A 12,069-nucleotide genomic window follows, 5' to 3' on the forward strand; every position below is an offset into this window, starting at 1 on the left:
TAAATTTTCCATTAAACCATCTTCATCTATTTTTGTATTTCTAGATGAAATTCCTTGTGCTACCTCCAAACCCATTTTCTGAAATAATGTTTAAAAAGTGCTTTAAATATTTTAGATCCCATAGGAAATATATAAATTTGGAAAGTATATATAAAGCTCATCTTTGAAGTATACTTCCTCTGCAAAAATACTTGAATGACAGGATCATAAAATAAGGTAGAGGTCTCTCTTTCTCCAATTAAAGGTATCCAATTATGTTGTAAAATTGCAAGTGCTGTTAAGATACAAAATACTCATTTTGATAAGAAGGGGTTAATAGGATATTTTTAGACTAAGTTATAAAGTCACTTAGAAGGACGATATTTTAAGTTTCTGTTTTATTGTCAGTGACATCCATTTCAATTTTGCTTAGCTTACAAATTGAAACAAAAAGAAAAGTTTTTTTTTTTTTTTTTCCTAATTGCTCACATTGCAGTTTGGAATACGAAAAATAAAGCTGTGTTCTCTCTGGTTCAGTATCACCTCAAGTAATAAAGTTTCTGCAATTAGCACTTTACTGACAGTTTGGTTGATGATGCATGAGGCAGAATGGAAGCCAACTCACTCTTCCATAGCTGTAATATCGTAGCATAGCTAAGTGTAAATTTTGAAAGAAAAGCCAGCAGATATGTCTTGAAGACACCCAGGGAGCTAATATGCTGAATAAGAAGGTGACATTTTTTATGTAGTTAACTTTTCTAAGTACATCCAAACCACAACTGCAACTCATGGTTATCAGCGTTTTATTCTTAGCAAATGGAGCTTGAATCTTTTGGGTTCTTATAACTTGGTAAATCTTTACAATATACACTTTATGACTTGTAATTTGTATATGATCTATGATTGTTTCCAATTAACCTGGATCAATTTAACTAAAATTAAAATATTTCCCAAAGTCTGTACCACCTCTATGAAACTGGGCCATTGCTAAACAAATTTGTGTCCTTTTCCACCCTTTCACGGAGACAAAAATAAATAAATAATAATAATCTATCTTTACAAAACCATTGCAGCAGAACATATGCTTAAATGTAAACTAGAAAGCTTTGTGAAAAGTAATTGAAAATTGACTATTTTTACTTGTCCTCCTGACCTAATCTTAAATCTACATACATTATCTTAAGAACTATATGTAGAATTCACTCCAAAACATATGGCATAGTCCCTTAACCTTTCTCCAATGTATTCTTACTCTAGATTAAAATTGTCCTTTGTTTATCTGTCCTAGCACTTTATAATAACAATTACCTTACTGATAGTAAAGGTGGTTCTAGAAGTACTTTTGACTTCCAACCTGTCCTCCCTTTCTTAACTAGGTAACATTTGCAAAACTAGCTTTCACACTATAAAGCAGACTTCCATGCAAAGTGGAGCCATGATGAATTTGAAATATCACATGGAGGCACTGCCTGCCAGTTAATGGCTCAGTTGGCTCCTTTAAAGATTCATTTATGTTGAAATAAGAAGCTTCACTGTTGCATAGTAATCCAGAGAGTATATTCTTCCCCTAAAAAGTAGAATTATATTCCTACCCATAAAAAAATTCTCCAAAATTAAGAAGATTTTTGTGGTACAAGGTGGACATATTATGCTAAAGAACTTGGTGCAGTGCACAGCATACCAGTCACAAGAAAGCCACTTTAAGTTGGTTTGGCAAGCTTTAGCACTTTGCTGTTCTAAGGTTCTTCAAACACAAGGGCCAATATGTTTTCTCCTTTTTAGCCAGAGAAATAAGTCAGGCTTAAAAAGCTGTGCAAAGTATTTGAAAATTGACTATTTTTACTCATTCTTTGCTGATTAATTTTAATTTACATTCATTATCATAAGAAGTCTGTTTTATAATTCACTTCAAGATATTTACTCCAATAATTTAGCTCACTTCTCTGTCTTTGTCTAGTTATCATCACTACCTATTCAAGAAGGCCTGTTAAATCACTTACCAATGCTATGTCCTACTGGCCAACACATATATCATTTAAAACGCTTACATTTGAAACTTCAATTTCTGTAAAATAAGACTGTGCACTGCTTTATCAATTTTTGAAAGTTCAAATTACAAATAAAATTGTTTGACTTAGAAGAAGCTTTTCTTTTTTTTCCCCCTGATCTCTACTAAATTTTTCATAAGGATATCTCAGAAGGAATTATAAATAGAAGTTTAATTTTGATAACATTTTCCAAGACTTAGGTTTGGAGATTTTTTTTTTTTTACATTATATATTTATACAGGTATAGCATGCTTTAATATAAGACAATTTTTTGAAAAAACAATAACTGAAAGTGAGGGAATTTCTCTATATCCATACACAACACTGAATAATACTGAAGCAAAGATTTGGTGAATAACAAGTTTTCTACCGATTATATTTAAGCTATGAAAGTATTCTTACAATACTCTTATTTTCTTTTTTTTTTTTTAAAGATTTTATTTATTTATTTGAGAGAGAGAGAATGAGAGATAGAAAGCACGAGAGGGAAGAGGGTCAGAGGGAGAAGCAGACTCCCTGCTGAGCAGGAAGCCCGATGTGGGACTCAATCCCGGGACTCCAGGATCATGACCTGAGCCGAAAGCAGTCGCTTAACCAACTGAGCCACCCAGGCGCCCACAATACTCTTATTTTCTAAGTCAATTAAAAATAGCTCTATAGTAGTGTTGCTTATCATCTGGGTCACTCAACTTACAGGTATTTTTTGCATTACTCAATTACATTATGGAGGCTGGGTTCTGTACAGATCATTCTAATGGTTATATATAAAGCACTTGAAGTCTATTATTTTATAATAGGCAATACCTCGATGAATAATGAATTGGACTCATCTTTCTTATGTGACTTTAAAGGTCATACCACACCACCTGCATATTTTTATCCTCTATGAATATTTCCATTTAAGAGTTTATTTAAAAGAATTTTTAAATCTTCTCATTATATCATAACAGCATGGTATCATACTCTACTTTTTGACTTCTCCATTTGATATGGAATAAAATTGCATCATAGGGCCAAAGCACATTCACTTGAAGTCTTCAATTTAGAAACTTTCCAGAGTCAAACTGAGTCAATCTATGCTTTAAAAGTCCCTCACAAAAAGAATCTTACATAAATTACTGTGTGTTTAAAGGTTTCTGGTTTTAATCTAATAACCAAAATATCAAAACTACACTTTAATTCAGGCATTGCGTATCACTAACAGGTGTTCTCATCAGATTTAGGAACCCTGCAGCAAGATTTATCGGTGTCAAAATGCTAAAATCCTAAATTTAGTGCAAGAGTCCCTTTCAAATGGCATTTATATTTTGATATCTTAACCTACTTTGAATCCCCTGAGCATCTTGTCTATTTTTATTAGTAGATTTGGCTGATTTTTTTTAACTTTTCAAAGGCTCTTTAAATTATCTTAAAGTCATATATTTACCAGGAGAAACCAGGTGTCTTTTTAGAGTGTAGATGCTTAAGTCACTCATAAAATTAACTTCCTCAGTTTGGAAGAAGTTTTTTAAACTCTAATTTGAAAACCCTAATCTGGCATTCTGAAAACACTGTATCAGCATTCAGATATAATAAAAATGGAAACATAACAGCATAATAAATTTAATTTGCTCTAGTATAGCACAAGTATAGGGCATTTTGCATAACAAACTACAGAGTTTTTAGAGTCAAACACAGAGCAACAGTGTCTCTGTTTAGGGGTACCTATTGCCACATATGCCTTGATGATGCTATCTTGCTCATCAATTCGGTTTCATTTCCTGCTAACACCTGTATATTCTGGCCTATGCTCTAGACAGACAGAGGTACTTAACATTCAATGGATGAACTCAATAAATGTTTTTATTTATTTATTTTAAATAAACAGCTTATAAAATAAACAAATAAATTTAAAATTGAGATTGTCCCAGGAACTGGAATGTATTTTTTTTCCCGTACCCATAGCATTGGAGGTTTTCTTACTTTTATGTAATTAGAATGCAATATCATATATTGAACAATAAAATTATATGGTACATAATTTAATCTTTGGTGATTCAAAAGGCACTCTAAGCTATTACAGTTTCTCCGAGTCAACATTGGGTACTTTATAATTTTTTATTGCACTGGTAAAATATGGAGATATTGATTAATGGAGATTTCCAGGAGATACAATGTTTTATAAACTGCTTTTGCTATATCTTTTCTTAACATAGAAATAGTCAGAACACAGATAAACTCCAGGCATCTCATTTTAATATTTCCAAAAATAAACTGAGCACTTTGCCCTTAAATCTCCTCCTTCTCCTTCATTTTGACCCCAGTTTGTATCTCCAAGTACCTAGTCTCCAAACCTCAAAATATCAGGGTCATCCTTATCTGCTTTTCTTTTCTCATTCTCTGAACCCAAATGGTTACCAAAACCTCTACCTGCTACCACTTAAAAGTTACTTGCTCTATCTTTTTGATTGGATTGCCCACTGTCTCTCATCTAAGTTTACTTCAACTAGAAATAATAAAAGTTGAAAGTATTGCATGTGTAATACTTGTAGACTTTAGGCTAAATCCTGAACATTCATTATTTGTTTAAATCTTTAAAGTAACTACAATTTTTATTCTCACTTCAGACATAAGTCTATCAAGGGTTAGATAAGTGTGGTAATTTGCCCAATTTCAGAGAGCTGGATATTGATAGTCAGAATGGGAAGCTGCTCTTAACTTTTATACTCTACTGCAATAACCATCAAACTGTGACCTTCTCATTCAGAATAAAATCCTGATTTTCAGCAGGGTACCTAAACTCTTGCATGAAAATTCTCCTTTCCCATCTCAACTCCCATTCTCCACTCCATGTATCTGATACACCTGTAGTAGAAACTTTTATCCAAATCCAGAAAATATCGCCAACTTACAGTGCTGTATTATTGCACAGGCTCTTCTTTCCACTTCCTTTTGCCCAAATTCTACTCATTTCTCAACACTCAGTTGAAATGTGAACTCCAGCACTGTAACCTCCAGACTTTAGAAGGCATAATTTAAGTGCTCACCAGAGAGGAGCATACAGCATAGCGACTTGCAAGCCAGACTTTCTGCGTTTGAAACCTCACTGTAGTACCAACCAGTATTTTGAACTTGGGGAAAAAAAAAAAAATATGTATATATGCACACACACACTAATATGTATATATTAGTTTCCTCACATGTAAAATAAGGCCTAGTATAACACCAACTTCACAGGGTTGTCATTAACATTCAATCAATTAATATATCTAAAAAACATAGAATAGTACCTGACGCACTGTAAGCAATGTCTAAAGATTTGCTGCTACTATTTATTCATTTCCACACTTCATTCCCAAAGTAGTTGGAAGGATATACAAAATTTACATGTGGTATAATAAGAAAAAAGACCATGAATTATGAGTTCAATAAAAAATAAAAATTATAAACACACGGGAAAAGAAAGTGTAAAATAATATTTATATGTTCTTTAAGTCTTCTCAAGTACTTATAAAATTAAGAAACTATGAAAGAAAAGATTAATGGAATCAACCATATATAAATTTTAACTTTTTTTATACTAAAAATTAAAATGCAAATGACAAACCAGAAGTGTATATTTGCAACATATAATTCTAACACAAATAAAATAATAAGCAAAAATAATCAAACACAAATAATACGAAATATCCAGTAAACATTTAAAATACATATTTAGGGTGCCTGGGTGGCTCAGTCATTAAGCATTTGCCTTCGGCTCATGTCATGATCCCGGAGTCCCGGGATCAAGTCCCACATCGGGCTCCCTGCTCAGCGGGGAGTCTGCTTCTCCCTCTGCCCCACACCTCACTTGTGCTCTCTCTCTCTCTCTCTCAAATAAATAAATAAAATCTTTAAAAATAAAAAAATAAAATACATATTTAAGTGATAATATTGCCCCTTAAATGAGGTACATTTATAAAGATCATTATTAATTTTATTTTAGCAAGAGTTATAAAACTGGTCAATCTTACTGTGTAAATCAGAGTATTATTGAAGGATATATAGAGTCTACTAAACTTGGAAACGGGTATATATTTTGTGTGTCTTACACACACACACACACACACTCACCCACCCCCTTCACGCATTTGAATCAGGACGCTGACTGCTGCTGCAATCTTGGGTAACTTCCCATTATTCTCCCCCCATCTCTTATTGTACATCTGTCATGCTGTCTTTCTTGTCATCATTTAAACACACACAATGCTATCTTTTCTCAGGGTCTTTATATTTGCTATTACTTTGTCAGAATTCTGTTCCTCTGGTTATTTGCAAAGCTCACTTCATTTCATTCAGGTACTTTATTCAACTCTCACTTTTTCAAAGATGTCATCCCTAAATACCCTATATAAAATAATACTCCTGTTATTCTTTATCTCCCTCTTCTGGTTCATTTTTGTCTGTGGCTGTTATTAGTAACTGGATATTAATGTTATCCAGTTGTTTATTTGTTCTCTGTTGCCTTTATTTGAATGTAAGTTTCATAAAGTAAAGACTGTGTTTTGGTCAGAGTTGAATCCTTACCACCTCTAGCAATGTATGATACATAGTAGGTGTTCAATGAATATTTGTTAATCAAGTGAGCAAATCCCCAGGCTTTCTTGCTTCCACTGACTGGAAGCAAGAAAGAGCACCAAATACCCATACTCCCTACTAACCCATGCTTATAGACCTGTCACCATCTTGTGCCTTGAATCCACCAGAATTAATTTCTTTTGTCTTTCATCTTTACATAGTTTCCAAGGCATCTCTCACTTCCTAAATCCAAATCCCATAATGCTCTGTACACCCCACAGTCATACCCCTTTTTATACCTTTCCACCTTCAGACAGTCTTCCATTGTGTTCTCTGGAATTCAGTTGATCCTTAGAAAAATTCCTTACACCTACAATCACTTTTCTATTGTTTAATTTGCTCTCTTTATCTAATGAAAACTTGGCTCTCTCCCAAAGGTTCTGGTTTCCCTGCAAATCTGTCAGATGATGGCTCTTTTTACTCCCACAAACTTTCCCTTACTGGAGCTGGTTTCGGGGTAGGTGCCTTCTACTGTTCCTCACTGCCCCTTTCAAAGCAGTCTCTTTGTCCTCTTCCCCCAAATATCCTATTTTTGAATTTCATGTCATCCAGTCCTGTCATCCAGTATCCCTCACTGTTACTTTGCCTTACATTCCTAGACCTATCTACCCTATTTCGTTCTTGAATTTCACCTCCTGGCTCTTTTTCTCTTTTACATACACAAGCCCCGTTTTCAATTGCAATTTCAATATTTCAGGTAGGTCACTGGCACCCTAAATTCTCTGATCCTTGGATTCCATCTTCCAGTGATCTTGTACTCTGTCACGTTCATTATCATAAAGTACAACCCCTCCATAATTTCAGTTACATATGTCCCTCTCTGATCACCGTCTTTTTTTTTTTTAAGTAATCAGCACACCCACCATGGGACTCGAACTCACAACCCCAAGATCGAGTCGCATGCTCCACCAACTGAGACAGGCAGGCACCCCTCTGATCACGATCTTTCTAATTTACTTTCTCTAGTTTCAAACACCAAATGCTCTGATCCCACTGGAAAATCTAATCAATTGATTCAACTAACTTTTTGCTGCCATCTCCCCCTTCTACATTATCCAACTTAAATTCCATGGGTAATTCTTATAATCACTTCCTGATATACACCCTTAACTGTCTCTGCCTGAGTTTTATTATTTTTACTTGTTTGGCAAGACAACAATTTGGTTAAATCCAGATCACTGTTCTCTATGCCTACAACCCTGCAGCTAAACTTATAAGGAAAAATACACAACCATCCTTACTCATCTCAATTTAAAATCATAACCACAAATCTAATGGTATCTCTTAATGCTAGTCAGGCAGCCATGCAATTTCCAATTAATTAATTCCTCCACTCTCCTGTTTCAATTTCACATTTTCTCTTCCTTCTATATATTTACAATACCTCCTCCCCTGTCTTTACCCCCAGCTGATAACTATACATCCGATTTCATGAAGAAAACTGAAATGATAAAGAGAACATCAGGAGCGCCTAGGTGGTTCAGTCAGTTGAGCGTCTGACTCTTGATTAAGGCTCAGGTCATGATCTCTGGGTTGTGGGATCCAGCCCCAAGTCAGGATCCATGCTCAGCCTGGAGTCAGCTTGGGATTCTCTCTCCCTCTCCCTCTGTCCCTCCCCCAACTTGTGCTAAATAAATAAATAAATAAAATCTTTAAAAAAAGAGAGATCATAGATTCCCACATCTATCCACTTACCATATATGAACCCACATTCTCTGCTTCTCATCTTGTTGCCAGGGGAGAATTCTCTGTACCACAATCTAAAGCCAATTCCTCCACATATATTCTAGATTCCAGCAGCTCCTATTTACCCAAAAACCTTTCCCAGCAATGCCCCTTCTCTTTTGCAACATCATTTCCCCCATCTCTACTGGATCACTGTCATCAGCATACAAACAATCTATTCGCTGTCCTCCAATCTGGCTACATTTTTCCTCTTCCATTCCCATTACTCTGGTCTATGCTATGCTCCATTATCTTTTTCCTAAATTACTGTAATGGCCTCCTCTCTGGTCTCCCGGCATCCACCTGTTCCTTGTCCCCAGTATGATCTATTCTCAACATACAAGTCAGAGAAAACCTTTTAAACAGAAGTCAGGTCATGTGCCTCCTCTTTTAACACCCTTCTTGGATCCCCATGTCACTTGAAGTAAACTCTCAAGTCCTCATCTGTCCTACAAGATCTTACATAATATACATCTTTTTCTGCCCAACAAACTCTCTGACCATCTTGCTACTGCTCTCCTCATCCACTGCTCTGCTCCAGCCACAAGTTTATTGCTCTTCCTTCCACATATCCGTTTCTTTCCCTTATTAGGGCTTTCCCACTTTTTATTCCCATGCTAGAAGTGATCTACCAATGGTTAACTTCCCCAGCCCATTCAAGTCTTAGTCCAAGTGTCACTTTTTCAATGAGTTCTGCCGTAATCATTTTATTTAGAATGGTAATCCACTCCTACTCCTTACACTTCTAAGCTACTTATCCTGCTCTGCTTTTGCTTTTTTCCATAAGCTGGTCACTTTGTAACACACTGTAGAATTTACTTTTTACTATTTATATTTTTAAATTGTGGGTATCCACCATTAAATTTTAAGCTGCAGAAGGGCAAGATCTTTGACTTTCTTGCTCACTAATGAATCACACACACACACACACACACACACACACACACAGAAATGAAAATGAAACAAAAACCCTAAAATAATTATTAGCCAGATAGTGACCATCAATTAATACTTTTTAATTGAGGGGTGCCTGGGTGGCTCAGCCAGTTAAGCATCTGCCTTCCCCTCAGTCATGATCCTGGGGTTCTGGGATCAAGCCCTGCATCAGGCTCCCTGCTCAGTGGGAGTCTGCTTCTCCCTCTGCCTCTTCTTGTGCTCTCTCTCTCTTTCTGTCAAATAAATAAAATCTTTAAAAAAATACTTATTAATTGAGGAGTACCTGGGTGGCTCAGTCGGTTAAGGGTCTGCCTTTGGCTCAGGTCATGATCCGAGGGTTCTGGGACTGAGCTCTGCATCAGGCTTCTCGTTCAGTGGGGAGTCTCCTTCTCCCCTCCCCTTTTGCTCCTCCCCACCCCAGCTCATGCTCTCTCTCTTTCTCTGTCGCTCTCTCTCTCTCGGCTCTCTCTCATGAGTGCTCTCTCAAATAAATAAATAAAATCTTTAAAAAATACTTTTTAATTGAAAAAATGTATTTTTTGCTAATATATGATATGGACATTTGGTGCATCTTTGTTTGAATAGGAAAAAACTGGAAAATATCAACAGTGGATTGGTTAAAGGAGGGTTTATTTATTATATGAATATAATGTCATTAAAAAAGATGACATGGAAAAAAATTCCCAGACATACACATTTTAAAAATAAAATAAAAGGATAAAATCCCAGTAACACATTAAAATTATACATTTATATATTTCTATCTATAAATAGATCTAGAAAGACACACCAAAGTGGTTTGTAACCATGAATACAATTAGGCAGAATAGAAATTTGATAAGGTAAAGAGAGAAGCGTGACGTGGAATTTTTTATTAATTTTAATTTTTTTGAATTTTTAGACTGATACTTATCTTAAATTTCAATGTTTATAAAATTTATAGTTTTCAGGGGTGCCTGGGTAGCCCAGGCGGTTAAGTTTCCAACTCTTGGTTTCAGCTCAGGTCGTGATCTTGGGGTGATGGGATCAAACCCTGTGTAGGGTTCTATGCTCAGTGCAGAGTCTGCTTGGGACTGTCTCTTCCTCTCCCTCACCCCCCCAAATAAAGAAATCTTTTAAAAAAATTTATAGTGTTCATAAATTTAAAAAATCAGAAAATTAGGGGAAAGAAAAAATAATATAGGAAAAGCAAGATGAAATCAAGAGTGAAATTAGTACCCAAATATGCAGATGAAATTCTCTCTATAAATACAAGTCATAAATTTTACTCTGATCTTTTCTGCCAACAATGACCAGCTAAGTCATGGTGTCAACATGATTAAAAACTATTTAGGAGATATACGCAATTCCTGGAAAGAGTACCTGAAGAAAAGATTCTCTTCTGAATTTTTACTAAGTGATGTGTGAGCAGCAACATTAACAATATCTTTATAGAAACTTCAGTGCATTTCCTAGAGCTTTTTCTTCTTAAATGGAGACTCCCAAAGTATAGCTCAGTAATACCAGTCTTGTAGGTCTTGAGGGCTTGTAGGAGGAGGCTGGCCATGAGCCACCAAATAATGTGATCAAGAAACATGGCTCTGATTTCATCTTGTTTATCCCAAGAGCTATATTTAAGCACGATGGAGAGGGAAATTGGGAAATGTTGGTCAAAGGGTACAAAGTTTCAGCTACATAAGATGAATAATTCAGGAGATCTAATGTACAGCATGGCGACTACAGTTAATGACACTATATTATATACTTAAATTTGCTATGAGGGTAGATCTTAAGTGTTCCCATCACATAAACATACACTAACAAAAAGAGCCACATTTAGAGGGCCTTAGCCTATGGTTCATTATTTTTTATTCCTTGGTCAACTATTTGAAAAAAATCTGTATCAAACCAAGTTAATATGTTTCTTTACATTAGGGATTTCCTAGAGCCTTTAATATGCAAATATGCATTGTAAATCTTTCAGAGTGGGGTAGAAAATATTGTGTTTGTCAAGCAAAATTAAGTTTGGGACTCTATTTTTGAAAGAGCATCTCCCAGGGCTTTGGCTCCATGCAGCACACGTTAGCAAAGCAATATGAACAGATGGCCCCTCATGGTAAGCGAGTCTCTACAAATAGGATTTTGTTGTCATTGTTCTTTGTTTTCTTTCAATGAAGATATTGAGTGATAGCCCTTTTCTTGATCCTATATTTGATTATTAGCTCCATTATTATATTTTCTATTTTTGCTGAGTTAGATTTTTCTTTGCTAGTTTCTCTACCACTTGGGAAGTTTATCAAGAACAGTTTTTGTGGAACACCTGGGTGGCTCAGTTGGTTAAGCTTCTGCCTTCGGCTCAGGTCACGATCCCAAGGTCCTGGGATCTAGTCCCACATAGGACTCCTTGCTCAAGGGAGCCTGCTTCTCCCTCTGCCTGCCGCTCCCCCTGCTTGTGCTCTCTCTCTCTCTCTGACAAAGAAAATAAAATCTTAAAAAAAAGAATAGAATAGTTTTTGTTATTCAGTACCTAACATTGCCAGTGCCTAACACAGTGTTTACTGAATATTTATTGAAAGAAAACCTAAAAAGATATGTTTGCAAGAAGAGCAAAAATCCGTGGAACATTATTTATAGGTCTAAGGTATTTTCCGTACTCCAAGGCTTTCTATGTATAGAGAGTCCAATGACACTTTTTTTTTCTGAAATTATACCAGCCCAATACATCAATGATCCTGCTGGTCAGAAACTCTGATTGGCAGCTGTAAATTTATTTAATAAGAGTTGGGAAAAGTTAATAAATATAGTT

This window comes from Eumetopias jubatus, unplaced genomic scaffold, assembly GCF_037043125.1.
Source record: "Eumetopias jubatus isolate StellerSeaLion01/CBP00866 unplaced genomic scaffold, mEumJub1_p1.0 scaffold_4, whole genome shotgun sequence".
NCBI lineage: Eukaryota > Metazoa > Chordata > Mammalia > Carnivora > Otariidae > Eumetopias > Eumetopias jubatus.